General features: G+C 41.2%; 1 protein-coding gene and 1 long non-coding RNA gene across 4 annotated transcripts in view; one reads left to right on the top strand and one right to left on the bottom strand.

Moving 5' to 3' along the window:
• The window catches only part of LOC139764642 (cyclin-dependent kinase inhibitor 3-like), a 1,341,657-nt gene that overhangs the window by 1,154,016 nt on the left and 160,585 nt on the right, over nt 1-27,056 (top strand). The window lies entirely within an intron of this gene.
• Nucleotides 12,140-24,358, bottom strand: LOC139764641 (uncharacterized). Its single transcript, XR_011716433.1, has 3 exons — nt 24,262-24,358; nt 15,317-15,497; nt 12,140-13,345 (listed from the first exon to the last, which is right to left on the bottom strand). It is a non-coding gene; the product is annotated as an uncharacterized lncRNA (long non-coding RNA).

Raw genomic sequence — 27,056 nt, 5'->3', positions numbered from 1 at the left:
GCTTTTACTATCTCTTCTCTGTTTACAAAATCGTTTCCCTAACCCTCTCACTCTGCACACCACCTCGACCAAAACACCCTATATCTGCCACTCTATCATCAAACACATTCAACAAACCTTCAAAATACTCCATCCCCTTCTCACATCACCACTACTTGTTATATATATATATATATATATATATATATATATATATATATATATATATATATATATATATATATATATATTTTTTTTTTTTTTTTTTTTTTATACTTTGTCGCTGTCTCCCGCGTTTGCGAGGTAGCGCAAGGAAACAGACGAAAGAAATGGCCCAACCCCCCCCCATACACATGTATATACATACGTCCACACACGCAAAATATACATACCTACACAGCTTTCCATGGTTTACCCCAGACGCTTCACATGCCTTGATTCAATCCACTGACAGCACGTCAACCCCGGTATACCACATCGCTCCAATTCACTCTATTCCTTGCCCTCCTTTCACCCTCCTGCATGTTCAGGCCCCGATCACACAAAATCTTTTTCACTCCATCTTTCCACCTCCAATTTGGTCTCCCTCTTCTCCTCGTTCCCTCCACCTCCGACACATATATCCTCTTGGTCAATCTTTCCTCAATCATTCTCTCCATGTGCCCAAACCACTTCAAAACACCCTCTTCTGCTCTCTCAACCACGCTCTTTTTATTTCCACACATCTCTCTTACCCTTACGTTACTCACTCGATCAAACCACCTCACACCACACATTGTCCTCAAACATCTCATTTCCAGCACATCCATCCTCCTGCGCACAACTCTATCCATAGCCCACGCCTCGCAACCATACAACATTGTTGGAACCACTATTCCTTCAAACATACCCATTTTTGCTTTCCGAGATAATGTTCTCGACTTCCACACATTCTTCAAGGCCCCCAGAATTTTCGCCCCCTCCCCCACCCTATGATCCACTTCCGCTTCCATGGTTCCATCCGCTGCCAGATCCACTCCCAGATATCTAAAACACTTTACTTCCTCCAGTTTTTCTCCATTCAAACTCACCTCCCAATTGACTTGACCCTCAACCCTACTGTACCTAATAACCTTGCTCTTATTCACATTTACTCTTAACTTTCTTCTTCCACACACTTTACCAAACTCAGTCACCAGCTTCTGCAGTTTCTCACATGAATCAGCCACCAGCGCTGTATCATCAGCGAACAACAACTGACTCACTTCCCAAGCTCTCTCATCCCCAACAGACTTCATACTTGCCCCTCTTTCCAAAACTCTTGCATTTACCTCCCTAACAACCCCATCCATAAACAAATTAAACAACCATGGAGACATCACACACCCCTGCCGCAAACCTACATTCACTGAGAACCAATCACTTTCCTCTCTTCCTACACGTACACATGCCTTACATCCTCGATAAAAACTTTTCACTGCTTCTAACAACTTTCCTCCCACACCATATATTCTTAATACCTTCCACAGAGCATCTCTATCAACTCTATCATATGCCTTCTCCAGATCCATAAATGCTACATACAAATCCATTTGCTTTTCTAAGTATTTCTCACATACATTCTTCAAAGCAAACACCTGATCCACACATCCTCTACCACTTCTGAAACCACACTGCTCTTCCCCAATCTGATGCTCTGTACATGCCTTCACCCTCTCAATCAATACCCTCCCATATAATTTACCAGGAATACTCAACAAACTTATACCTCTGTAATTTGAGCACTCACTCTTATCCCCTTTGCCTTTGTACAATGGCACTATGCACGCATTCCGCCAATCCTCAGGCACCTCACCATGAGTCATACATACATTAAATAACCTTACCAACCAGTCAACAATACAGTCACCCCCTTTTTTAATAAATTCCACTGCAATACCATCCAAACCTGCTGCCTTGCCGGCTTTCATCTTCCGCAAAGCTTTCACTACCTCTTCTCTGTTTACCAAATCATTTTCCCTAACCCTCTCACTTTGCACACCACCTCGACCAAAACACCCTATATCTGCCACTCTATCATCAAACACATTCAACAAACCTTCAAAATACTCACTCCATCTCCTTCTCACATCACCACTACTTGTTATCACCTCCCCATTTGCGCCCTTCACTGAAGTTACCATTTGCTCCCTTGTCTTACGCACTTTATTTACCTCCTTCCAGAACATCTTTTTATTCTCCCTAAAATTTAATGATACTCTCTCACCCCAACTCTCATTTGCCCTTTTTTTCACCTCTTGCACCTTTCTCTTGACCTCCTGTCTCTTTCTTTTATACATCTCCCACTCAATTGCATTTTTTCCCTGCAAAAATCGTCCAAATGCCTCTCTCTTCTCTTTCACTAATACTCTTACTTCTTCATCCCACCACTCACTACCCTTTCTAATCAACCCACCTCCCAATCTTCTCATGCCACAAGCATCTTTTGCGCAATCCATCACTGATTCCCTAAATACATCCCATTCCTCCCCCACTCCCCTTGCTTCCATTGTTCTCACCTTTTTCCATTCTGTACTCAGTCTCTCCTGGTACTTCCTCACACAGGTCTCCTTCTCAAGCTCACTTACTCTCACCACCCTCTTCACCCCAACATTCACTCTTCTTTTCTGAAAACCCATACAGATCTTCACCTTAGCCTCCACAAGATAATGATCAGACATCCCTCCAGTTGCACCTCTCAGCACATTAACATCCAAAAGTCTCTCTTTCGCACGCCTGTCAATTAACACGTAATCCAATAACGCTCTCTGGCCATCTCTCCTACTTACATAAGCATACTTATGTATATCTCGCTTTTTAAACCAGGTATTCCCAATCATCAGTCCTTTTTCAGCACATAAATCTACAAGCTCTTCACCATTTCCATTTACAACATTGAACACCCCATGTATACCAATTATTCCCTCAACTGCCACATTACTCACCTTTGCATTCAAATCACCCATCACTATAACCCGGTCTCGTGCATCAAAACCACTAACACACTCATTCAGCTGCTCCCAAAACACTTGCCTCTCTTGATCTTTCTTCTCATGCCCAGGTGCATATGCACCAATAATCACCCACCTCTCTCCATCAATATATATATATATATATATATATTTTTTTTTTTTTTGCTTTGTCGCTGTCTCCCGCGTTTGCGAGGTAGCGCAAGGAAACAGACGAAAGAAATGGCCCAACCCACCCCCATACACATGCATATACATACACGTCCACACACGCAAATATACATACCTACACAGCTTTCCATGGTTTACCCCAGACGCTTCACATGCCCTGATTCAATCCACTGACAGCACGTCAACCCCGGTATACCACATCGATCCAATTCACTCTATTCCTTGCCCTCCTTTCACCCTCCTGCATGTTCAGGCCCCGATCACACAAAATCTTTTTCACTCCATCTTTCCACCTCCAATTTGGTCTCCCACTTCTCCTCGGTCCCTCCACCTCCGACACATATATCCTCTTGGTCAATCTTTCCTCACTCATTCTCTCCATGTGCCCAAACCATTTCAAAACACCCTCTTCTGCTCTCTCAACCACGCTCTCTCAACTCACGACAGTCACTACCCTTCGTCAGTAGCATATAAGCAACGCGCAAACTGAATACCCTGAGAACACTTGAACTGGCACCAGATTTGCATAAAGAAAACAATTCCTTTCCATCCTTTACCTTCATCTGTTCCACTCTTAACTACACCTCACCTGCCTGCTCTTCCACCCTCTCAAATGCAAGATTTAACAGAGCAGCAAACTACACGAAATGAGTCACTCATACCATACACTCGCTGCCTTGCAACACCAGATGCTCAACAGTCACCAGATGAGACAGATCTTCCACATACAATCTGATCTCAAAATACTCGACCCTCAGTTCTTTGCAACAGCACCAGACTTCTCTAACTCAAGCCACTCCGTAACTAATCCCCGGCTTCCAGTTATAGATAGAAGACGTACCTGCCGTCAAACTTGAGCAACCTTTTACTCACACATCCCCAACTCCCAGAAACGTAATATTTATGAAGAACGCTCTGAAAAGACCCGACAACACTAGATAACTGCCCTCCCAACTCAGTCGTAGATATATATATATATATATATATATATATATATATATATATATATATATATATATATATATATATATATATATATATCCATCTGTAACCACACTCCCCAGACAAACACGAGTCAAACTTTCCCGTCGGATACTAGCCATCCCAGCTTTACCACGTCATCACGTCCCAGACCATTCATAATGAACACAAGATGCAAACGCTGCACTGAAGACCCCAAACCCTGGGTGTTCAGTTACCTCGCACACTTTCCACATTGACACACACCACATCACTGTGGTCAAGACCAGTGTATGGGGACGGCTTTCTGGCTACTACGGGAGTTCTGTAAGGATAGGAACCCTTACGTCAAGATATATATATATATATATATATATATATATATATATATATATATATATATATATATATATATATATATATATATATATTATCCCTGGGGATAGGGGAGAAAGAATACTTCCCACGTATTGCCTGCGTGTCGTAGAAAGCGACTAAAAGGGGAGGGAACGGGGGGCTGGAAATCCTCCCCTCTTTTTTTTTTTAATTTTCCAAAAGAAGGAACAGAGAAGAACGAGGCCAGGTGAGGATATTCCCTCAGAGGCCCAGTCCTCTGTTCTTAACGCTACCTTGCTAACGCGGGAAATGGCGAGTAGTAGTATGAATATATATATATATATATATATATATATATATATATATATATATATATATATATATATATATATATATATATATATATATAACATACAAACCTCCAACAGCCAGGATCGAACCCGGGACCCATGTGTAAGAGGCAGGCATGCTAACCGTTAGGCTATGGGCCTGGCTAATAGGAAACAACTATTCGAATACTAAGTACTCGAATAGCCTTCGTCTCACAATGGTGAGCAACGGGGTCTATCGGTTGTTTCCGAACAGAACACATAGCCAGCTGATAGCGTTTTACCGAACCTAACTGTACAACGCGGAGTTATATGAATACGAATAAAGTGCATGTGAACGCGCACCTTCATAGAACATACAAACCTCCAACAGCCAGGATCGAACCCGGGACCCCTGTGTAAGCATGCCTGCCTCTTACACAGGGGTCCCGGGTTCGATCCTGGCTGTTGGAGGTTTGTATGTTCTATGAAGGTGCGCGTTCACATGCACTTTAATCGTATATATATATATATATATATATATATATATATATATATATATATATATATATATATATATATATATATACACATACAGTAGATCACGATGATGTGTGTGAGCTAGTCGTAAATGCACTTTCATGTGATTAATACATCATCCGGGGAGATGTATTGATGCATTAATCACAAGAACGTACAGTTGAGACATCGTGTTATATATATATATATATATATATATATATATATATATATATATATATATATATATATATATATATATATATATATATATATATATATATTCTTGCTAGTTGAACTGCCTGGGTATTAGTGTCGAATCAGAAACAGAATAATCCACACAGTCTTGTGCATTATGTGAACTTCAGCAGTGCCGACCGAACGTTTCGGATTTCGGTTAATCCATTATCAATGCGCTTCAGTATTTGTAAAAGAATTATTGGGAACCAATGTAAATGTAATATGCAGGCGCGAGGAAGTAGAGATTATAACATTAAACTGAACAGGAGTAGACGAAAATAATGATATCACAAAACTAGACAGGGTTTATCACTTAGGATATACAGACGATTGTATTCCACCCTCCCTGGATCACGTATGGATAAAGCATTGATTTTGCATCGGGTTTATAGTTTGTCTGGTCTTATGTTCTCGTTGATTCATCTATTGTTGTGTAGTTTATAGTTTGCAGGTTTTTCTCTTCGACTTCCAACTTTCACCACACAAATCCGAGTGTCTGACAGATCCCACTATCTCAGACAGACAGCCCAGAAAGGACTCAGTGTTTGGTTGCTGTTTGTATTCCTTCGTATTCCGTGGTATAATCTTTAGTTCTCACATATATATATATATATATGTATATTACGTTCACCTTGTTTCCTAGTGAGCCTTATTCAATGATCGCGGTATACTGGTAACGGATTAAGCTGAACCCCGAAGCTTATGGTTCTGGATTCCCTGAAGCTCCTATGAAGAGAATGAGTGAGATGGTGTGGATCATTCGGCAGTTCCCTCACATTTATAGGGAGTGATTGTCATGTTCATGTGTCGTATGGGATGCCAAGAATGGCTGGTGTTTTTGGTCAGTGAGACAGACTGTCCACTCAAGGTAACTCGAGGGTGTGAGCTGGACTCATGTCTTTCTGCAGCTCAAACAGTGATTGAAGACTCCTATTGAGATGCAGACATTCTTTTCTGGGTGAGCCGTTGTTCCATTTGTGTGATGTATCGCTACGTGTTTGATGTTGCTACTTTGATGTCAGACGGTTGTGATGTGACTGGGTGGTTGTTCTGCACACGGAAGGACTTTTTGTATTGAGGTTTGCCTCAGGTAATAGGTTGTTGTGTTGGAAAAGATTAAAGAGAGTGGGAGAAAGAACTGTTCCTTGGGGAACTCCACTGTAGAGATTAAGTGCTTTAAAGGTAGAAACCATTGTAAGTGAGTGGCGTAGCGGCGAACTGTGACATTGGCCAACCACTTTTTGTCGTTGTTGTACAGGTGAATTGATGCTTGAGGACAACTCTGTCCTCCTTTAAGCTTAAGTTCATGTTTGTGGCTACCCAAGCTGTAGCCATCACTGTCTGTGCCTCAGGGTGTGTGCTAGCCTGGGTGCTGGTCCAAGCCGGGTGTGTACAAAGCTGAGTGTCTTCCAGGATGGATGTCTACCAGGCTGGGTGCGTTCCATGCTTGGTGTGTACGATGCTGTGTCCCATTACCTCTTTGTGTATTTGTCCTGAATGAAGAGAGTTTTACACTCTTGGGACCCCATGTTTTGAACTTTTTATTATTTCATTCTTCATAAGCTCGTGGATGCTGGCGTTCACATTTATAGTTTGGTCATTCAGTTTATTCCAATTATTCTTTGCTCCAGTGATGGAAAAGTACTTCTTTGCATCATCTCTATAAAGGTTGTTTTGCAGTTCGTGTTACGGCCTGCGGTTACTCCCTTGTTGCGTGTTTCGAAGCACCAAGCAGCTTGTGTACCAAGCTGGGTGTATTTGATAAACTGTATTGTGTTATTGTTCAAGATTTTAATCATGGGCCATAATGTACACTATTTATATTATCAAAACACGGATTTCTGTGGTCAGTATCTGTGTTTGTATCTATCTATCTATCTGTCTATCTATCTATCTCTCTATCTGTCTATTTTTTCTATCTGTCTGTCTATACTAAGTGGGTTGTGTACCACGATGGTTAAGCACCAGGTTTTCATTTGTACCAGGATACAAGTCTGCCAGCTAGGTGTGTGGTGGGGTGTGTATACACCTGCTTGGGTGTGCACCAGGGTGTATGTGCACCAGGCTCTGTGTGTACCAAGCTGGATGTGTATCAGGCTTTGTGTATACCAGGCTGGACGTGTACTCGCGTGGGTATGTTCGAGGCTAGGTGTGTGATAGGGTTTATATATACAAGGCTAGAGTGTGTCCCAGACTAGGTGTATACAAGGCAGAGTGTGTCCCAAGCTAGGTGTTTATACAAGGCAGAGTGTGTCCTAGATTAGGTGTATACAAGGCAGAGTCTCCCCGACTAGGTGTATACAAGGCAGAGTGTGTCCTAGATTAGGTGTATACAAGGCAAGAGTGTGTCCTAGACTAGGTGTATATACAAGGCAGAGTGTGTCCCAGGCTAGGTGTATATACAAGAAGCATGGGTACAATATTGAGTCTAAGCAAAGGCTGTAGGATGCGTGATGAGGATAATAACAGTGTGGTGGTGGGCCAGTAACAAGATGAGGGAGTCAAGCGGAGCCAGGGACGTGCGCGGCAGCACCAACTGTGTCTGCGGACGTGAGCCGAGCAGTGGGCCACGCGCCTGCCTCACTTGTGACAGATAACAATTACTGCAGGACCTTTCCTCGTTGTTTTATATATACTTTCCTCATTGTGTATGAATCTCTCTCTCTCTCTCTCTCTCTCTCTCTCTCTCTCTCTCTCTCTCTCTCTCTCTCTCTCTCTCTCTCTCTCTCTCTCTCTCTATCTATCTATCTCTATCTCTATCTCTGTATATATTACAATAACACTAGGATCAGTTTACATGAAAGAACCCTGGTGTTGTCCAGGACCTGTCTAAAGGGGGCTCTTGCAGCCACGGCTACGCTGCTTCCAGTAGCAGGAGAATGGAGACTCCATTGGAATATGTTCTTTGACGAGGCCGCACTCCCTGTGTGTTGCCCTCGCCGAAGGTGACTTTTAGCTCTTGAAGGTGGAACCCGGTTTTATATATGTATATATATAAATACATATATATATATATATATATATATATATATATATATATATATATATATATATATATATATATATATATATATATTTTTTTTTTTTTTTTTTTTTTTTTTGCTGTCTCCCGCGTTTGCGAGGTAGCGCAAGGAAACAGACGAAAGAAATGGCCCAACCCACCCCCATACACATGTATATACATACGTCCACACACGCAAATATACATACCTACACAGCTTTCCATGGTTTACCCCAGACGCTTCACATGCCTTGATTCAATCCACTGACAGCACGTCAACCCCGGTATACCACATCGCTCCAATTCACTCTATTCCTTGCCCTCCTTTCACCCTCCTGCATGTTCAGGCCCCGATCACACAAAATCTTTTTCACTCCATCTTTCCACCTCCAATTTGGTCTCCCTCTTCTCCTCGTTCCCTCAACCTCCGACACATATATCCTCTTGGTCAATCTTTCCTCACTCATTCTCTCCATGTGCCCAAACCATTTCAAACCACCCTCTTCTGCTCTCTCAACCACGCTCTTCTTATTTCCACACATCTCTCTTACCCTTACGTTACTTACTCGATCAAACCACCTCACACTACACATTGTCCTCAAACATCTCATTTCCAGCACATCCATCCTCCTGCGCACAACTCTATCCATAGCCCACGCCTCGCAACCATACAACATTGTTGGAACCACTATTCCTTCAAACATACCCATTTTTGCTTTCCGAGATAATGTTCTCGACTTCCACACATTCTTCAAGGCTCCCAGAATTTTCGCCCCCTCCCCCACCCTATGATCCACTTCCGCTTCCATGGTTCCATCCGCTGCCAGATCCACTCCCAGATATCTAAAACACTTCACTTCCTCCAGTTTTTCTCCATTCAAACTCACCTCCCAATTGACTTGACCCTCAACCCTACTGTACCTAATAACCTTGCTCTTATTCACATTTACTCTTAACTTTCTTCTTTCACACACTTTACCAAACTCAGTCACCAGCTTCTGCAGTTTCTCACATGAATCAGCCACCAGCGATGTATCATCAGCGAACAACAACTGACTCACTTCCCAAGCTCTCTCATCCCCAACAGACTTCATACTTGCCCCTCTTTCCAAAACTCTTGCATTCACCTCCCTAACAACCCCATCCATAAACAAATTAAACAACCATGGAGACATCACACACCCCTGCCGTAAACCTACATTCACTGAGAACCAATCACTTTCCTCTCTTCCTACACGTACACATGCCTTACATCCTCGATAAAAACTTTTCACTGCTTCTAACAACTTGCCTCCCACACCATATATTCTTAGTACCTTCCACAGAGCATCTCTATCAACTCTATCATATGCCTTCTCCAGATCCATAAATGCTACATACAAATCCATTTGCTTTTCTAAGTATTTCTCACATACATTCTTCAAAGCAAACACCTGATCCACACATCCTCTACCACTTCTGAAACCACACTGCTCTTCCCCAATCTGATGCTCTGTACATGCCTTCACCCTCTCAATCAATACCCTCCCATATAATTTACCAGGAATACTCAACAAACTTATACCTCTGTAATTTGAGCACTCACTCTTATCCCCTTTGCCTTTGTACAATGGCACTATGCACGCATTCCGCCAATCCTCAGGCACCTCACCATGAGTCATACATACATTAAATAACCTTACCAACCAGTCAACAATACAGTCACCCCCTTTTTTAATAAATTCCACTGCAATACCATCCAAACCTGCTGCCTTGCCGGCTTTCATCTTCCGCAAAGAGAGAGAGAGAGAGAGAGAGAGAGAGAGAGAGAGAGAGAGAGAGAGAGAGAGAGAGAGAGAGAGAGACAGACAGAGAGACAGAGAGAGAGAGATTAAGGTGCATCATTTACCCCATGATCTCAGAATTTTTAGACTGGTTTCTTGTATCCCTGTGTTAGATTTATTTCATTTACAATGTGAGGAAAGTCGGAAAAATCGACACTTTCCCCATCTGATCTGCTAATATAATCTTTTACATCCCTTTCGTTCATTTTGGCATTGACAAGTATGTTATCATATCGATTATAGTTTACCCTTAACCATCTTCACTGGTACACTTAATGACATTACTCTTAGGACATATATTATATTTTTCTTCTCAATCAAAGTCGGCAATCATTCGCTGTTTATTGAGGGAGCACCACAGTTCGATGTACAAATTGAAATTCCCGTTACAAGTGTACATTAGAATCAGATTTCTCTGCGATAGATCTACCTGCTAACCATTAGTTACGCTGATGACACATAAGTTACACTGAGAACACATTATTTTCACTGTTACACAAGTTAGTTACACTGTTACACACGTTAGTTACACTGACAGCACGTTAGTTACACTGTTATACACGTTAGTTACACTGACAGCACGTTAGTTACACTGTTACACACGTTAGTTACACTGACAGCACGTTAGTTTCGCTGTTACACACGTTAGTTACACTGTTATACGCGTTGGTTACACTGTTACACACGTTAGTTACACTGACAGCACGTTAGTTACACTGTTATACACATTAGTTACACTGACAGCACGTTAGTTACACTGTTATACACATTAGTTACACTGACAGCACGTTAGTTACACTGTTATACACATTAGTTACACTGACAGCACGTTAGTTACACTGTTATACACGTTAGTTATACTGACAGCACGTTAGTTACATTGTTATACACATTAGTTACACTGACAGCACGTTAGTTACATTGTTATACACATTAGTTACACTGACAGCACGTTAGTTACACTGTTATACACGTTCGTTACACTGTCAGCACGTTAGTTAAACTGTTATACGCGTTAGTTACACTGACAGCACGTTAGTTACACTGTTATACACGTCCGTTACACTGTCAGCACGTTAGTTAAACTGTTATACGCGTTAGTTACACTGACAGCACGTTAGTTACGCTGTTACACACGTTAGTTACACTGTTATACGCGTTGGTTACACTGTTACACACGTTAGTTACACTGACAGCACGTTAGTTACGCTGTTACACACGTTAGTTACACTGATAGCACGTTAGTTACACTGTTATACGCGTTAGTTACACTGACAGCACGTTAGTTACGCTGTTACACACGTTAGTTACACTGTTATACGCGTTAGTTACAATGACAGTACGTTAGTTACACTGTTACACACGTTAGTTACACTGACAGCACATTAATTTACAGTGTTACACACGTTAGTTACATTGACAGCACGTTAGTTACACTTACACACGTCAGTTACACTGACAGCACGTTAGTTACACTGTTACACATGTTAGTTACACTGACAACACGTTAGTTACACTGTTATACATGTTAGCTACACTGACAGCACGTTAGTTACATTGTTATACGCGTTAGTTACACTGAAAGCACGTTTGTTACACTGTTACACACGTTAGTTACACTGTTATACGCGTTAGTTACACTGTTACACACATTAGTTACACTGACAGCACGTTAGTTACACTGTTATACACGTTAGTTTCACTGTTACACGTGTTCGTTACACTGCCAGCACGTTCGGTACAGTGTTATACACGTTCGTTACACTGCCAGCACGTTCGGTACAGTGTTATACACATTCGTTACACTGCCGGTACAGTGTTATACACGTTCGTTACACTGAGTGTCAATGGTCCAGGTTCGGGGGACTCTTACGGTCCTCTTCAGGTGTGTGGAGCACAGTGTGGCGGTGGTCTTGGCTGAGGAGAGATCTATTGGACCGACTTCGTCTCCACGGTCAGCACAGCCATTCATGACGTCAATGCTTCCCCCAGATGATTGCAGGTGTCTGGTACGCGGTAAGACGGTTGTCAGCCATCAACAACGTCTGTGAGGACTCTCGGGTCGAACTGAAGAGCATAGAGTGTGTGAACCAGGAGTCGCAACCCCACCCAGTGAGCAAGTGTTGTGGAGAGAGTGACTGTAGGAGAAGTTGAGGCTAACCCCCAAATCCCCTCCCAGGGCGTTCTCGTAGTCTGCACAGTGGTGCTGTCTGGTTTGAGTGTTAGGAGACTATTGGCCAGTGCACGACATTCTCCTGCTGGCTCTGCGTTGTCGAAAATTGCAACAAGAGCCACCGTCTCAGGACTTGGGAACGTGTCATGGTGTGTCCAAGAAGATGTGCGGGTCATCTACCAAGAACTGGGCATCAGGGTGGCAGAGACGACTTACTGTTGACAGTCGTCTCATTAAGATGATTTGTTTCAGGTGGTGGCAGCTGCTGACTCGATTTCCCTCTCTCATGCAGATGTTGATGGAGTACAGTAGGCTCTGACATCCACCTGGGCCCTGCGCAGTGCATCTGGTCGTTTGAAAGTGATCTGTTGCTCCTCCCTACATTCCTCCATCATGAAAGGCTATACATAAGTTCGATGAACTCGCGATATCATCATCTCTTTTGAAGCTAGAGCTGTGAAAGGAGCAAGATGTAACACAGTGGCTCTTTCAGTCTTCTGACAGATGTACTGCCGCTTCACTGGATACCGTCGCATCTGACTGTGTGAGTGGCTCATCCCATTTTATACGTGACAGTACTTCGAAGCTGTAGCGAAACCGGGAGAAGAGGATGGGGTAGTGTCTTGTGACTTGGAGCTTTTAATGAAGGTCGTCAGACACATGGGACGGTCTACCCTCACCAACGTAATGACAAGCTGGCCATAGATGAAGTGTGCCTTGTGGAATAGACGAGGCTGGATCGTTACACAGGCTGCAGGGACGTGTCCTGTGCTGGCTGGATGATGTAGTATCAAGTATCATGTTGACGATGGGGTTCACACAGCTCACCAGGACTTCAACACCTCAACCTGTTGGATTATCGATGACGTCACCAGAATAATTTGTTTTGTTTTCATTTGTGTTGCGCCGGCGCTCTGGAACGCCTGAGACTCATTATCAGTGTTGTGATGCCCAACACTCTGAGAAAAAATGGGGTCGGAATGTGGAACCTAAGCCCTTCCTCGTAGGTCAAGATGGTATTGGATCTGGGGCTGCAACTTAAATGATGGTTGATCCTGTACAGTACTTTGACCTCGTGGGTGGGACACCACGATACGGGTTTTAACACCACAGTTCGAGAGAACATTAGCCAGACCAGATGTTAAGTGTAAGATGGAAGGACAAGTAAATTTCTCAGCACTGGGACATATGATGCACCTTAAACAGGTTAATCATAAGATATATACACACCACACAGAAATACTTTGTATACTTTCTTTACGACCAGAATTATGAAAATCAAGATGAATAGTACACACACACACACACACACACACACACACACACACACACACACACACACACATAAAGATGAGTCTACTTACTCTTCATGAACAGAAGAGAAGCCTCCCATATATCATTTATGACGTTCACAGTGTCTGAAGGCCTTTTCTCGTGTCAGATGAGAGATATATTCCCAGCTCTCTGTCCCCGGCAGTGCTTCGTAAACATGGTAGACTATACACATTCGTAGAAGGCTTGATTACAGACTCCACCAGAGCAGGTGAGGCTGCCACACGAATGAGGGATAACGATGTGCTTTTCACTGTTGTAGAATACGACTTTGTGCAGTGAATAACAACGACTATGTGCAGTGAAGAGCTAGTATCGGCAGTACTCTTTTGAATAATGATAATGAATATAGATAACAAATACTTTTTTTCCCCGAGCATCTCCCTGACAAGAGATACGTGTGTCAGCAGCATTAGCATGAAGCTCACAGCACAGTACAATTGTGTTCAGGTGTGTTAAGTCCCTTTCAAGCACAAAGTGATCTTGAGCTAATTGAGCACGAGGGTTCGATACTTGAGCACGACGGTTCGAATCTTGGATCTTGATGGCGTGAACTCTGAACCCTTGACTTCCCTGGGAACTGAATTACTTCTCATCAACAGAAAACCACAGATTGCGGTACGAAACTCCGTTGACCGGAGAAATATGTCTCGTTTTCACTGACTGCATCAGCTACTTCGAATGAGTTTCGGATCCAGATGATTACTTGATTCGTGTTTTTGATCACCACAATCACTACAGGAATGTAGACGTAGATCCAGTGTGCAAAGCCGACTTCAGAACTTCATGGGATTCAGTAGAATTTTCCCTTTTTGCGCGCGCGAGAAATCACTCGTAGCTTCAGTCAGTGGGCCACATTGAGACTGCCTCGACTGCCACCAGTTCAGATCCTTCGTAAATCGAGTGACTGAACCTCCTCCAGCGAACGGGAGAACTGTCTCTCAGGCCGTACCCCAGCAGATCTCCTTCCTCACCAGACTGTGAGACCCGCCACAGTGATGAGACTCTCCCTTTGTACAAAGCATTCACCTCGTCTCCGAATACAACACACGTAACGAGCAAATGATTAGAGAATTACTCATTAGCCAAGGTTAGGTTACATCCTTTTCGATACACGGTTTACAAAGGAATTCAAACAGCAAAAGACCACTGGGTGTACGCCCTGGAGGCTGTTATGTGGTATGTGGAAGGTATCAGAAACTCACAGACGAGTGTGGTGGTAGATGGAAGGGATGCGGATCAGACATTGGTGTCGTGGTAAGGTCCAGATGCAGTAGAATACCTGATTATCTAACCCTCCTCAAGTGATTGTAAACTTGTGATCATCCTGAATGAACACGTTTCGTAAAACTCTCTCTCTCTCTCTCTCTCTCTCTCTCTCTCTCTCTCTCTCTCTCTCTCTCTCTCTCTCTCTCTCTCTCTCTCTCTCTCTCTCCTTCCGTTCCGTTCCGTTCCGTTCCGTTCCCTCTTTGTCTCACATTCAATACCTGCTGTCTGTTTGTGTCATCGCGTCGTCGCCCTCCGCAAGAGTATGATGAAGAGATCAGAGGCGACACCAACCGTGGGGTTCCCCTGTGGGTCGTATTGTGGTGATGGGTCAGCCTCTAGGTCGGTCGACCTTCTTGCCACCCAGTTTACATCATCGTCAGGGTAATTGATGTCGTATATCTGGAGGAAAACGTATATAGGATCAATGCGAGGAAATTCATTCAGGAAGAGAGAAATATATTTAGTTTGATTTCGGGGACTTAGTGAGGAGCACTTCAGCTTATCAGTTACTCCTTATTAGTAAAACTTAGTAAGATATTATATAGAGAGACCAAATTATATTTTGGAGAAACTAGAGAGAAAGTTTAGGGTTTTTGGGCAAAGCTAGAATTCCATTTTGTGGAGAGACGTTTAAAAGAAGACGAGCCTAAACTTCAAAACAAGAACTGTAGAGCTTCGGTAACGTTAGTAGCGCTCACTCTCGCTGACGATCACTCTCGCTGAAGCAGATCCGCAAGACACTCGGTTCAACTAAAAAAAAAAAAAAAAAAAAAAAAAACACGACAGTGATACCTTATAGATGCTAACTCCATTTTCTTTTTGACCGTATTATATTATTCTGCACCTATGTCTATGATGTGTGACTCTTACTGTAGACTAATGTCAGAGCTCTTCGTACTTTTTAATAATGCTGTCAGAGGTACAAATGAATATTCATATGTGGTGCTGCAAAGAAAGGAAGCAAATATATAGCGAGCCAAAGTATTTCGAAAATTCCAAAGGCAATAGATGTTTACCATGTAACTGAAATGTAAATGAATTTTTTTTTTTTTTAAGGTGCAAAAACCTATTTTCGAGTAAACGAGGTTTAACGTTCGTGTTCTGACCGCACTGCATTTTCCTTCCCCCCCCCCCCCCCCCCCCCCCCCCCCCCCCCCCCCCCGTCTCTCTGTCTCTCTCTCTCTCTCTCTCTCTCTCTCTCTCTCTATATATATATATATATATATATATATATATATATATATATATATATATATATATATATATATATATATATATATATATATATGCGTCTGTTCGGAAATAACCGGTATAGACCCCGTTGCTCACCATTGTGAGACGAAGGGTATTCGAGTACTTAGTATTTCGAATAGTTGTTTCCTATTATACAGTCCCATAGCCTAGCGGTTAGCATGCCTGCCTCTTGCACAGGGGTCCCAGGTTCGATCCTGGCTGTTGGAGGTTTGTATGTTCTATGAAGGTGCGCGTTCATATGCACTTTATTCGTATTCATATTTCCGCGTTGTACAGTTAGGTTCGGTAAAACGCTATCAGCTGGCTACGTGCATCTGTTCGGAAATAACCGGTATAGACCCCGTTGCTCACCATTGTGAGACGAAGGGTATTCGAGTACTTAGTATTCGAATAGTTGTTTCCTATTATACAGTCCCATAGCCTAGCGGTTAGCATGCCTGCCTCTTGCACAGGGGTCCCGGGTTCGATCCTGGCTGTTGGAGGTTTGTATGTTCTATGAAGGTGCGCGTTCATATGCACTTTATTCGTATATATATATATTATATATATATATATGGATTTGTATGTAGCATTTATGGATCTGGAAGAAGGCAATATGATAGAGTTGATAGAGCTTGCTCTGTGAAGGTATTAAGAAATATATGGTGTGGGAGGCAAGTTGTTTAGAAGCAGTGAAAAGTATTATCAAGGATGTAAGGCATTGTGTACGTGTAGGAAGAGGAGGAAAGTGATTTGGTTCTCAGTGAATGTAGGTTTGCGGGAGGGGACGGTGGTGTGATGTCTCATGGTTGTTTAATTTGTTTATGGGTGGGGTTGTTAGGGAGGTGAATGCAAGAGTTTTGGAAAGAGGGGCAAGTATGAAGTCCGTTGTGGATGAGAGAGCTTGGGAAGTGAGTCAGTTGTTGTTCGCTGATGATACAGCGCTGGTGGCTGATTCATGTGAGAAACTGCAGAAGCTGGTGACTGAGTTTGGTAAAGTGTGTGAAAGAAGAAAGTTAAGAGTAAATGTGAATAAGAGAAAGGTTATTAGGTACCGTAGGGTTGAGGGTCAAGTGCAATTGGGAGGTAAGTTTGAATGGAGAAAAACTGGAGGAAGTAAAGTGTTTTAGATATCTGGGAGTGGATCTGGCAGCGGATTGAACCATGGAAGCGGAAGTGAATCATAGGGTTGGGGAGGGGGCGAAAACCCTGGGAGCCTTGAAGAATGTGTGGAAGTCGAGAACATTATCTCGGAAAGCAAAAATGGGTATGTTTGAAGGAATAGTGCTTCCAACAATGTTGTATGGTTGCGAGGCGTGGGCTACGGATAGAGTTGTGCGCAGGAGGGGGTGGTTGTGCTGGAAATGAGATGTTTGAGGACAATGTGTGGTGTGAGGTGGTTTGATCGAGTAAGTAATGTAAGGGTAAGAGAGATGTGTGGAAATAAAAAGAGCGTGGTTGAGAGAGCAGAAGAGGGTGTTTTGAAGTGGTTTGGGCACATGGAGAGAATGAGTGAGGAAAGATTGACCAAGAGGATATATGTGTCGGAGGTGGAGGGAACGAGGAGAAGTGGGAGACACACCAAATTGGAGGTGGAAAGATGGAGTGAAAAAGATTTTGTGTGATCGGGGCCTGAACATGCAGGAGGGTGAAAGGAGGGTAAGGAATAGAGTGAATTGGATCGATGTGGTATACCGGGGTTGACGTGCTGTCAGTGAAGCGTGTGAAGCGTCTGGGGTAAACCATGGAAAGTTGTGTGGGGCCTGGATGTGGAAAGGGAGCTGTGGTTTCGGACATTATTGCATGACAGCTAGAGACTGAGTGTGAACGAATGGGGCCTTTGTTGTCTTTTCCTAGTGCTACCTCGCACACATGAGGGGGGAGGGGGATGGTATTCCATGTGTGGCGAGGTGGCGATTGGAATGAATAAGGCAGACAGTGTGATTTGTGTGCATAGGTATATGTATGTGTCTGTGTGTGTATATATATGTGTACATTGAGATGTATAGGTATGTATATTTGCGTGTGTGGACGTGTATGTATATACATTGTGTATGGGGGTGGGCTGGGCCATTTCTTTCGTCTGTTTCCTTGCGCTGCCTCGCAAACGCGGGAGACAGCGACAAGGCAATATAAATAAATAAATAAAATATATATATATATATATATATATATATATATATATATATATATATATATATATATATATATACATATATTCCTATGAGTCCACGGGGAAAATGAAACATGATAAGTTCCCTAGTGCACTTTCGTGTAATAATCATATCATCAGAGGAGACACAAGAGAGAAATATAAGAGTCAGTTGATATACAACGAAGAGACGTAGCTAGGACGCCATTTGGTAAACATGCGATTGTCCAAGACAGACAACGAGCGTTTCATAAACTTATCATTTTACAGATTTTATCAACAATAAACTTATATAATTTGTATAGACCATCACTAATATTAAGATTATAATTCTTTGTGTATTTAATAATAGAAGATTCAATGATATTTCTCGAGGTAATAGAGTTAGAGTTGATAACTGAGATGGCATTACTCCAGTCAATACAATGATCATAGTTTCTAACGTGATTAAACAAGGCATTTGATTCTTGTCCCGTTCTTATACTATATTTATTTCGCTTAAGTCTAACAGAATGATCCTTACCACTCTGCCCAACATAAAACTTATCACAATTTCCACATGGCACTTTATCAATGCACCCAGGAGAATTTTCTGGTGAATTCCTTATCAAGATATTCTTTATAGTATTATTGTTGCTGAAGGCAACATTTACATTAAAGGATTTAAGCAACATGGGAAGTAAAGTAAAATTATTATTAAAAGGAAGAACTAAAAGATTCTTGGTGTCAGTGGGAGGTTTGGGCTCAACTCTATAAGATGATTTCTTTGTTAACTTCAGGGATCTATCAATGAAAGATCTAGGGTACTTTCACTTAGATCCAGTGGAATATATCTTCTCAAACTCATCATCAATAAACTCTGGACTGCAAATACGTAATGCCCTAAGGAACATAGACTGAAATGATGATAATTTAACTCTGTCATGCTGAGATGAGTAATAATGGATATATGAGCATACATTGGTGGGTTTTCTGTATAAGCTAAACTTAAACCTGTTTCCTTGCCTATGGATCATGCAGTCTGAAAATGGTAACATACTATTAATTTTATTTTCTACAGAAATATTGATGGAAGGTACTAGATTGTTAAGTAAGGGGAAAAATATTCGTAAATTTTCATTTTTTGGCCAAACACAAAGAACGTCATCTACATACCTAAACCAAATTGCATTAGAAGGTAAGATATCCTTTAGTAATTTTGTTTCAAAAAATTCCATATAAAGATTACTTAGTCCAGGTGAAAGAGGGTTACCCATTGCCATACCAAAGTTTTGAGCATAATAATCTCCATTGAATTGAAATACACAGTCTTTTATACTCAATTTTATCAGTTCAATGAAATTAGACTTTGAAACAGGTAAATGAATATCATCCAAGACATCAAATAAATATACTAAAAGGTCATCAACTGGAACTTTAGTGAAAAGTGAGGAAACATCAAAGCTAACTAGTTTGAAATCAAAATTAACATTGATATTGTTAAGCTTGTTGACTAAATCTACATTGTTCATGATATTAGAATTTGATATCTTACCCACCAAAGGGCTTAATAAAGAAACTAACCATTTTGACATTTTATGTTTGATGGAGCCTACTTAACTCACTATAGGCCTTGCTGGAAAATTTTGTTTATGTGTTTTGATAAGTCCATACATATATGGCAATGAAGGGGACAAAGATGACAAATTTTTGATAAAAGAAATGTTACCTTTCAACAACAACTTCATTTCTTTATTGAAGTGAGAATTAACTGCTTCTAAGGGATTTTTACTAAGTTTAGAATATGTTGTGTTATCATTTAAAAGATCATTCATTTTAGATAAATAGTTACTTTTGTCTAAAATCACAACAGTGTTAGCCTTATCTGCTTTAGTAATATGTGTATCCTTGTCTTTTTTTAAGGTGTTAATAGCTCTTATAAATCTTTTAGGGCAGTTAGGTTCCTTTGGTTTTGACAAACTGGCATACACTAAACCCTTACAGATATTAATTTCATCATTAGTTGAATTACTGTATTTCTCTAAATTACAAAAAGACTTTGTGACATCAACACAGCTGGCTTCTCTGTTAGAGCACACAAAACTTAATCCATAGCCTAATGCACACGAGGAATCCTTATCTAGTTGTTTATTAGACAGGTTTATCACAAAAGAAGGGTCTGTGTTCTTGGTCCAGTCGCTGTTTTTGATAAGATGGTCCAACTTACAATTTAATTTCATTTGTATGTAGCTTGTTGCGTTCATTCCTTAATCTATTATAGCAATAGTCCAACATCCGGTTCTTCCAATGTGTCGGTAACGCCATTTGAAAGGCACGTTTCTTCTCTCTTGTAATACGAAAAGCCTCCTCCCTTTCAATCTTATTTCATTCATTGTTTTTCTTTAAAATGATGTTTTGGAATTGGTCAAATGGTCGACCAGAGAGCTGCAACAATTGCTGGGGTAGGACAGATCTTGGCATCACTTCTTCAGCAAGGAATTTCCTAAGGTATCCAAATCGTAACTTCAGTTACGATTTGACCAATTGCAAAACATCATTTTAAAGAAACATATTGAATTAAATAAGATTGAAATGGAGGAGGCTTTTCGTATTACAAGGGAGAAGAAACGTGCCTTTCAAATGGCAATACCGACATATTGGAAGAACCGGATGTTGGACATTGCTATATTAGATTAAGGAATGAACGCAATAGGCTGCATATAAATGAAACTGAATTGTAAGTTGGACCATTTTATTAAAAACAGCGACTGGACCAAGAACACAAAGCCTTCTTTTGTGATAAACATGTCTAATAAACAACTAGATAAGGATTCATTGTGTGCATTAGGCTATGGATTAAGTTTTGTGTGCTCTAACAGGGAAGCCAGCTGTGTTGTCTTTTTGTAATTTAGAGAAATACAGTAATTTAACTAATGATGAAATTAATATCTGTAAGGGTTTAGTGTATGCCAGATTGTCTGAACCAGTGGAACCTAATTGCCCTAAAAGATTCATAAGAGCTATTAACACCTTAAAAAAAGACATGGATAAACATATTATTACTAAAGCAGATAAGGGAAACACTGTAGTGATTTTAGACAAAAGTAACTATTTATCTAAAATTAATAATCTTTTGAATGATAACACAACATATTCTAAACTCAGCAAAAATCCCCTAGAAGCAGTTAACTCCCATTTCAATAAAGAAATGAAGTTGTTGTTGAAAGGTAATGGTTCCCTGATCAAAAGTTTGTCATCTTTGTCCCCTTCATTGCTATATATGTATGGACTTATCAAAACACATAAACAAAATTTTCCAGCAAGACAATTGTGAATTCAGTAGGCTCCATCACATATAAAATGTAAAAATGGTTAGTTTCTTTTTTAAGCCCCTTTAGTGGGTAAGATATCAAATTCTAATATCATGAACAATGTAGATTTAGTCAACAAGCTAAACAATATCAGTGTTAATTTTGATTTCAAACTAGTTAGCTTTGATAAATATTTCCTCACTTTTCACAAAAATTCCAATTGATGACCTTTAAGAATATCTGTTTGATGTCTTGGATGATGATAGTCATTTAATTGTTTCAAAGTCTGTTTTCATTGAACTGATAAAATTGTGTATAAAAGTCTGTGTATTTCAATTCAATGGAGATTATTATGCTCAAAAATTTGGTATGGCAATGGGTAACCCTCTTTCACCCGTTGTACTAAGTAATCTTTATATGGAATTTTTTGAAACAAAATTACTAAAAGATATCTTACCTTCTAATACAATTTGGTTTAGGTATGTAGATGATGTTCTTTATTTTTGGCCAACAAATGAAAATTTACAAATATTTCTCCCCTTACTTAACAATCTAGTACCTTCCATCAAATTTACTGTAGAAAATGAAAGTAATGGTATGTTACCATTTCTAGACTGCATAATCCATAGGCAAGGAAACAAGTTTAAGTTTAGCATATACAGAAAACCCACCAATGTGTGCTCATATATCCATTATTACTCATCTTAACATGATAGAGTTAAATCATCATTTCAAACTATACATATATCAATATATATATATATATATATATATATATATATATATATATATATATATATATATATATATATTTTTTTTTTTTTTTTTTTTTTTTTTTTTTTTTTTTTTTATACTTTGTCGCTGTCTCCCGCGTCTGCGAGGTAGCGCAAGGAAACAGACGAAAGAAATGGCCCAACCCCCCCCCCCCCCCCCCCCCCATACACATGTACATACACATGTCCACACACGTGTATACATACCTACACAGCTTTCCATGGTCCACCCCAGACGCCTCACATGCCTTGATTCACTCCACTGACAGCACGTCAACCCCTGTATACCACATCGCTCCAATTCACTCTATTCCTTGCCCTCCTTACACCCTCCTGCATGTTCAGGCCCCGATCACACAAAATCTTTTTCACTCCATCTTTCCACCTCCAATTTGGTCTCCCTCTTCTCCTCGTTCCCTCCACCTCCGACACATATATCCTCTTGGTCAATCTTTCCTCACTCATTCTCTCCATGTGCCCAAACCATTTCAAAACACCCTCTTCTGCTCTCTCAACCACGCTCTTTTTATTTCCACACATCTCTCTTACCCTTACGTTACTTACTCGATCAAACCACCTCACACCACACATTGTCCTCAAACATCTCATTTCCAGCACATCCATCCTCCTGCGCACAACTCTATCCATAGCCCACGCCTCGCAACCATACAACATTGTTGGAACCACTATTCCTTCAAACATACCCATTTTTGCTTTCCGAGATAATGTTCTCGACTTCCACACATTTTTCAAGGCTCCCAAAATTTTCGCCCCCTCCCCCACCCTATGATCCATATATATATATATATCCATATATATATATATATCCCTGGGGATAGGAGAGAAAGAATACTTCCCACGTATTCCCTGCGTGTGGTAGAAGGCGACTAAAAGGGAAGGGAGCGGGGCGCTGGAAATCCTCCCCTCTCGATTTTAATTTTCCAAAATAAGGAACAGAAGGGGTCCAAGTGAGGAAGGATATTCCCTCAAAGGCTCAGCCCTCTGTTCTTAACGCTACCTCGCTAAGAATATATATATATGTATATATATATATATATATATATATATATATATATATATATATATATATATATATATATATATATATATAATGTATAAGGGCGGTTGTGCACAGCCAAGAATAGCCTGAACTGCCAAGGTCCTTCCAAAGCTTGCTAGCAGCCCTAGGGTTAAGACGCCCATAAGCCTCTGGGTTAAGGAAGAGCAGCAACATTATCAGTAAGAAAAAAAAGAAACACGAAAACGTCTTGATAATCCAGAGTTTGGGGCAGTGGGATGAGGACGAGGGGTGAACAATATTTGTGGGAGGATGTGGACCGTGGGTGTGTTATAAACATGTGTCGTCAAGCTGTGAGGCTGTGTGAATATTGGAAAATCCTGGAGAGGGAGAAGGGATGAGATTGTTCTATAACCTCCCCATCCACTTCTCTCGTGAGGGCGACGACAGTGTGTCCTGCAGTCTGCTTTCAGCGTCACGTCGTAGCTGTGGCAGTGTACGCTCTTGCTCCGGTATAATAACGACAGAAGTGTCTCCTGCAGGGAGCATTGCGATCTCCTCCCTGCGACACTAAGTCTCTCTTTATTCCTGCGACGTCCTTCCGTTGGGTTAATGCTCGTGATTACAGCAATTACAGCCATGTAGCCACCTCTCCATGCTAAGTGTAAGGACGGATTCGTATTGCGGTAACACTCACTCTTTGCGTCGTCGGCTTGAAGTTCTGTCATGTTGCAACGATGCAGCAGCAGCCGAGATGAGCACACCAGAGGAAGTCTTCTGGTGGTCGTAGTTCTGGGAGAGAGGCTGGTGCTCCAGGTTATATAGTTCGTCACTTAAGCTGACCCTCAGACTCTCGCCTACCTCCGCTGATAAGGCCCCGAGTTTTCCTGTACATGTGCCTGCAGGCGCTCACGTTCTCACACACACAGACACATGTGTGGTTGCGTATACCTTACTGGGTGTGGACCAGACTGGGTGTGTACCAGGTGTGTAGTATTGGGCTAGGTGTGTACCAGGTCGGGTGTATTCACCTATTTTTTTTTTCAAGTTTCCTCTTTGTACTGTACGGGAAGGGAATTCTACGGATGGCTGTTTCATGAACATCTTTGATTATAATGTAATACATTTATAATCCACCCCCCCCCCTCCCATATACTTTCATCAACCACAGTTTCGCCATTATTTTTTTTATGCCCACTTCCATTCACCCGCAGATCGGAAACTATCGAAGTGGTTCTCTGTATCTTTCCCGACAACTTCTCTTGCTTAATTCCTTCATATATTCTCTGTTTGCTTCTGCTCTGCGTGTTTCCCCTGGACTGTTTACTGTCCACAATGACACTGTGGTCTTGGAACTTCAAGATTGTTATCAGCTCTCCAATCATTCTTATCTTTCCCATTGGAAGCAGATTCTGGGCATTTATTAATCTCTCCCTGTGTCTCACTTCTTATTCCCACTACCTTATATCTTCGTTCTTCTCTGCTCTGTTGAGTTTGTCCTGCAAGTAAGGTACTGAAACCTGGGCAGCGTATACTGCCACCGTTCGCTGATGTTTTCCTTAAGTTTGTTGATAGAGGTAGATTATAAGGAGGCTAGGGTGAAACAGAGGCTGTAGGATGCGTGATGAGGATAATAACTGTGTGGTGGTGGGCCAGTAACAAGATGAGGGAGTCAAGCGGAGCCAGGGACGTGCGCGGCAGCACCAACTGTGTCTGCGGACGTGAGCCGAGCAGTGGGCCACGCGCCTGCCTCACTTGTGACAGATAACAATTACTGCAGAACCTTTCCTCGTTGTTTTATATATACTTTCCTCATTGTGGTGTTAACCATGTAGAATTAGGACAGTACTTCCTTCACTGTCGTCCGCTGTGGTCTCCCGTATCCACTAGGGAGATGCGAACTTTTTTATGTGACTAGATCGTTGTTATTTACCATGCAAATTCTGTCTCAAGAATTAGTATGAAATGTCTTTTTTTTCTTTCTTATTTGGTCATATATAACTCCCCGGGAAGAATATATAGTCATTTTTTTTACGACCAGGCTTTGAGAAGATTCGACGACTCTCACAACAAATAGAAACTATGTTAATCTAATCTTATATTTTTTTTTATGAGAAGATGAGGGTATCACACTTCTTCCCTTGGTTTCATAATATGTGTTACGTTCTGCCTTCTTACACATTAAAGGGTGTATAAGCAGCTCATAGGCTCATTAGAACTGATAACTCTGTTTCAACAGCTTCTGTTAACAGAGAGATTTGAGTTAGACACAGATTCCCTCACAATCTTACTAACATCTCGTGACAGCTGACGGCCGTAATTGTATCTATAATTCCCTTTTTCTCAAGCTGATCAAATATCAAACACAGATAAAAATCTACAAAAATATATTCATGATAGCAAGATAAACATGGCTCTCTCTCGTAACATAAATGATACCATTTATCCTTGATACATAGATCTGTCTCTATATTACTTTACTTAACATCACTCTGGCAAATGTACTGGCCTCAGTTGTATGACATAAGGGTTTGAGATGACTGAGGTGTGTACAGATTACATTATACATTTACTAACAGCTTTGTATCACATCTTCCTCTTATGGCTATTCCTGGGATGGAGGCTTGACTTTGGCCATCTTCCAGTTTCTATACAATTTCTCAAAGAAAACTGAATAAGACATAATAGGTAACTATAACATTTAGGTAAATAGGGGAGATAACTATAGCATATGGGATAGGGTGTGATCACTTCAGACAAAATATCTCCCAACTCTCTGACTCCATTAGTGCCTCGTGAAATACGTTCATACGTTGATGCATCATAACAGACTTGGGGGAAGGTTGCTGAATATCTCAGGAGGATGAACAATGTATATAACACTTGAGGATATGAATGTGTGAAGTGAATCGCGAATGGTGTTTGTCCTCATCTATTTTTTGTTTCCTCGATGTCTTAGTGACAGAAGAGGATGTCTGGACTTCCAGCCCTGTACGGAAACAGAGTTTAGGCGAATTGATTGTCCTTGCATTACAAATGACCCATAAACTATTGAGCACTACGGTTCTATCCTTGAGAACACTGGAGCGACCCTTGAGCTTGACGGTACGATCCTTAAGCACGAGAGAATGATAGATACTAAGAAAGTGTACTGAAAGAGTATGCCTCTGACCTTGTACCTACGCTTGCTCGTCTGTTCTGCTTCTGTTTAAAAGCCTAAACTTTTCATTATCCTTGAAAGCATTCATTGATACATCCCAAACCCAAGAAAGGGCACCATTCTGACTCCTCTACTATCGTCCTATAGCTTTGACATCTCCCATTGCCAAAACCTTTCAGTACCTCCTCAACTCCCATATCTGTAAACACCTCGAAAATCACAGTCTTGTTCCTGATCACTAGTAAGGTGAAGTCCACTGGTGGTATTCTTTGCTATGTCTTGCCATCATCCCGAAAGATTTTGGGAAGTCATGTGTATTGCCGTTGACATAT

The sequence above is a fragment of the Panulirus ornatus genome, chromosome 50, assembly GCF_036320965.1.
Source record: "Panulirus ornatus isolate Po-2019 chromosome 50, ASM3632096v1, whole genome shotgun sequence".
Lineage (NCBI taxonomy): Eukaryota > Metazoa > Arthropoda > Malacostraca > Decapoda > Palinuridae > Panulirus > Panulirus ornatus.
This window is presented reverse-complemented; position numbering and strand designations above follow the sequence as displayed.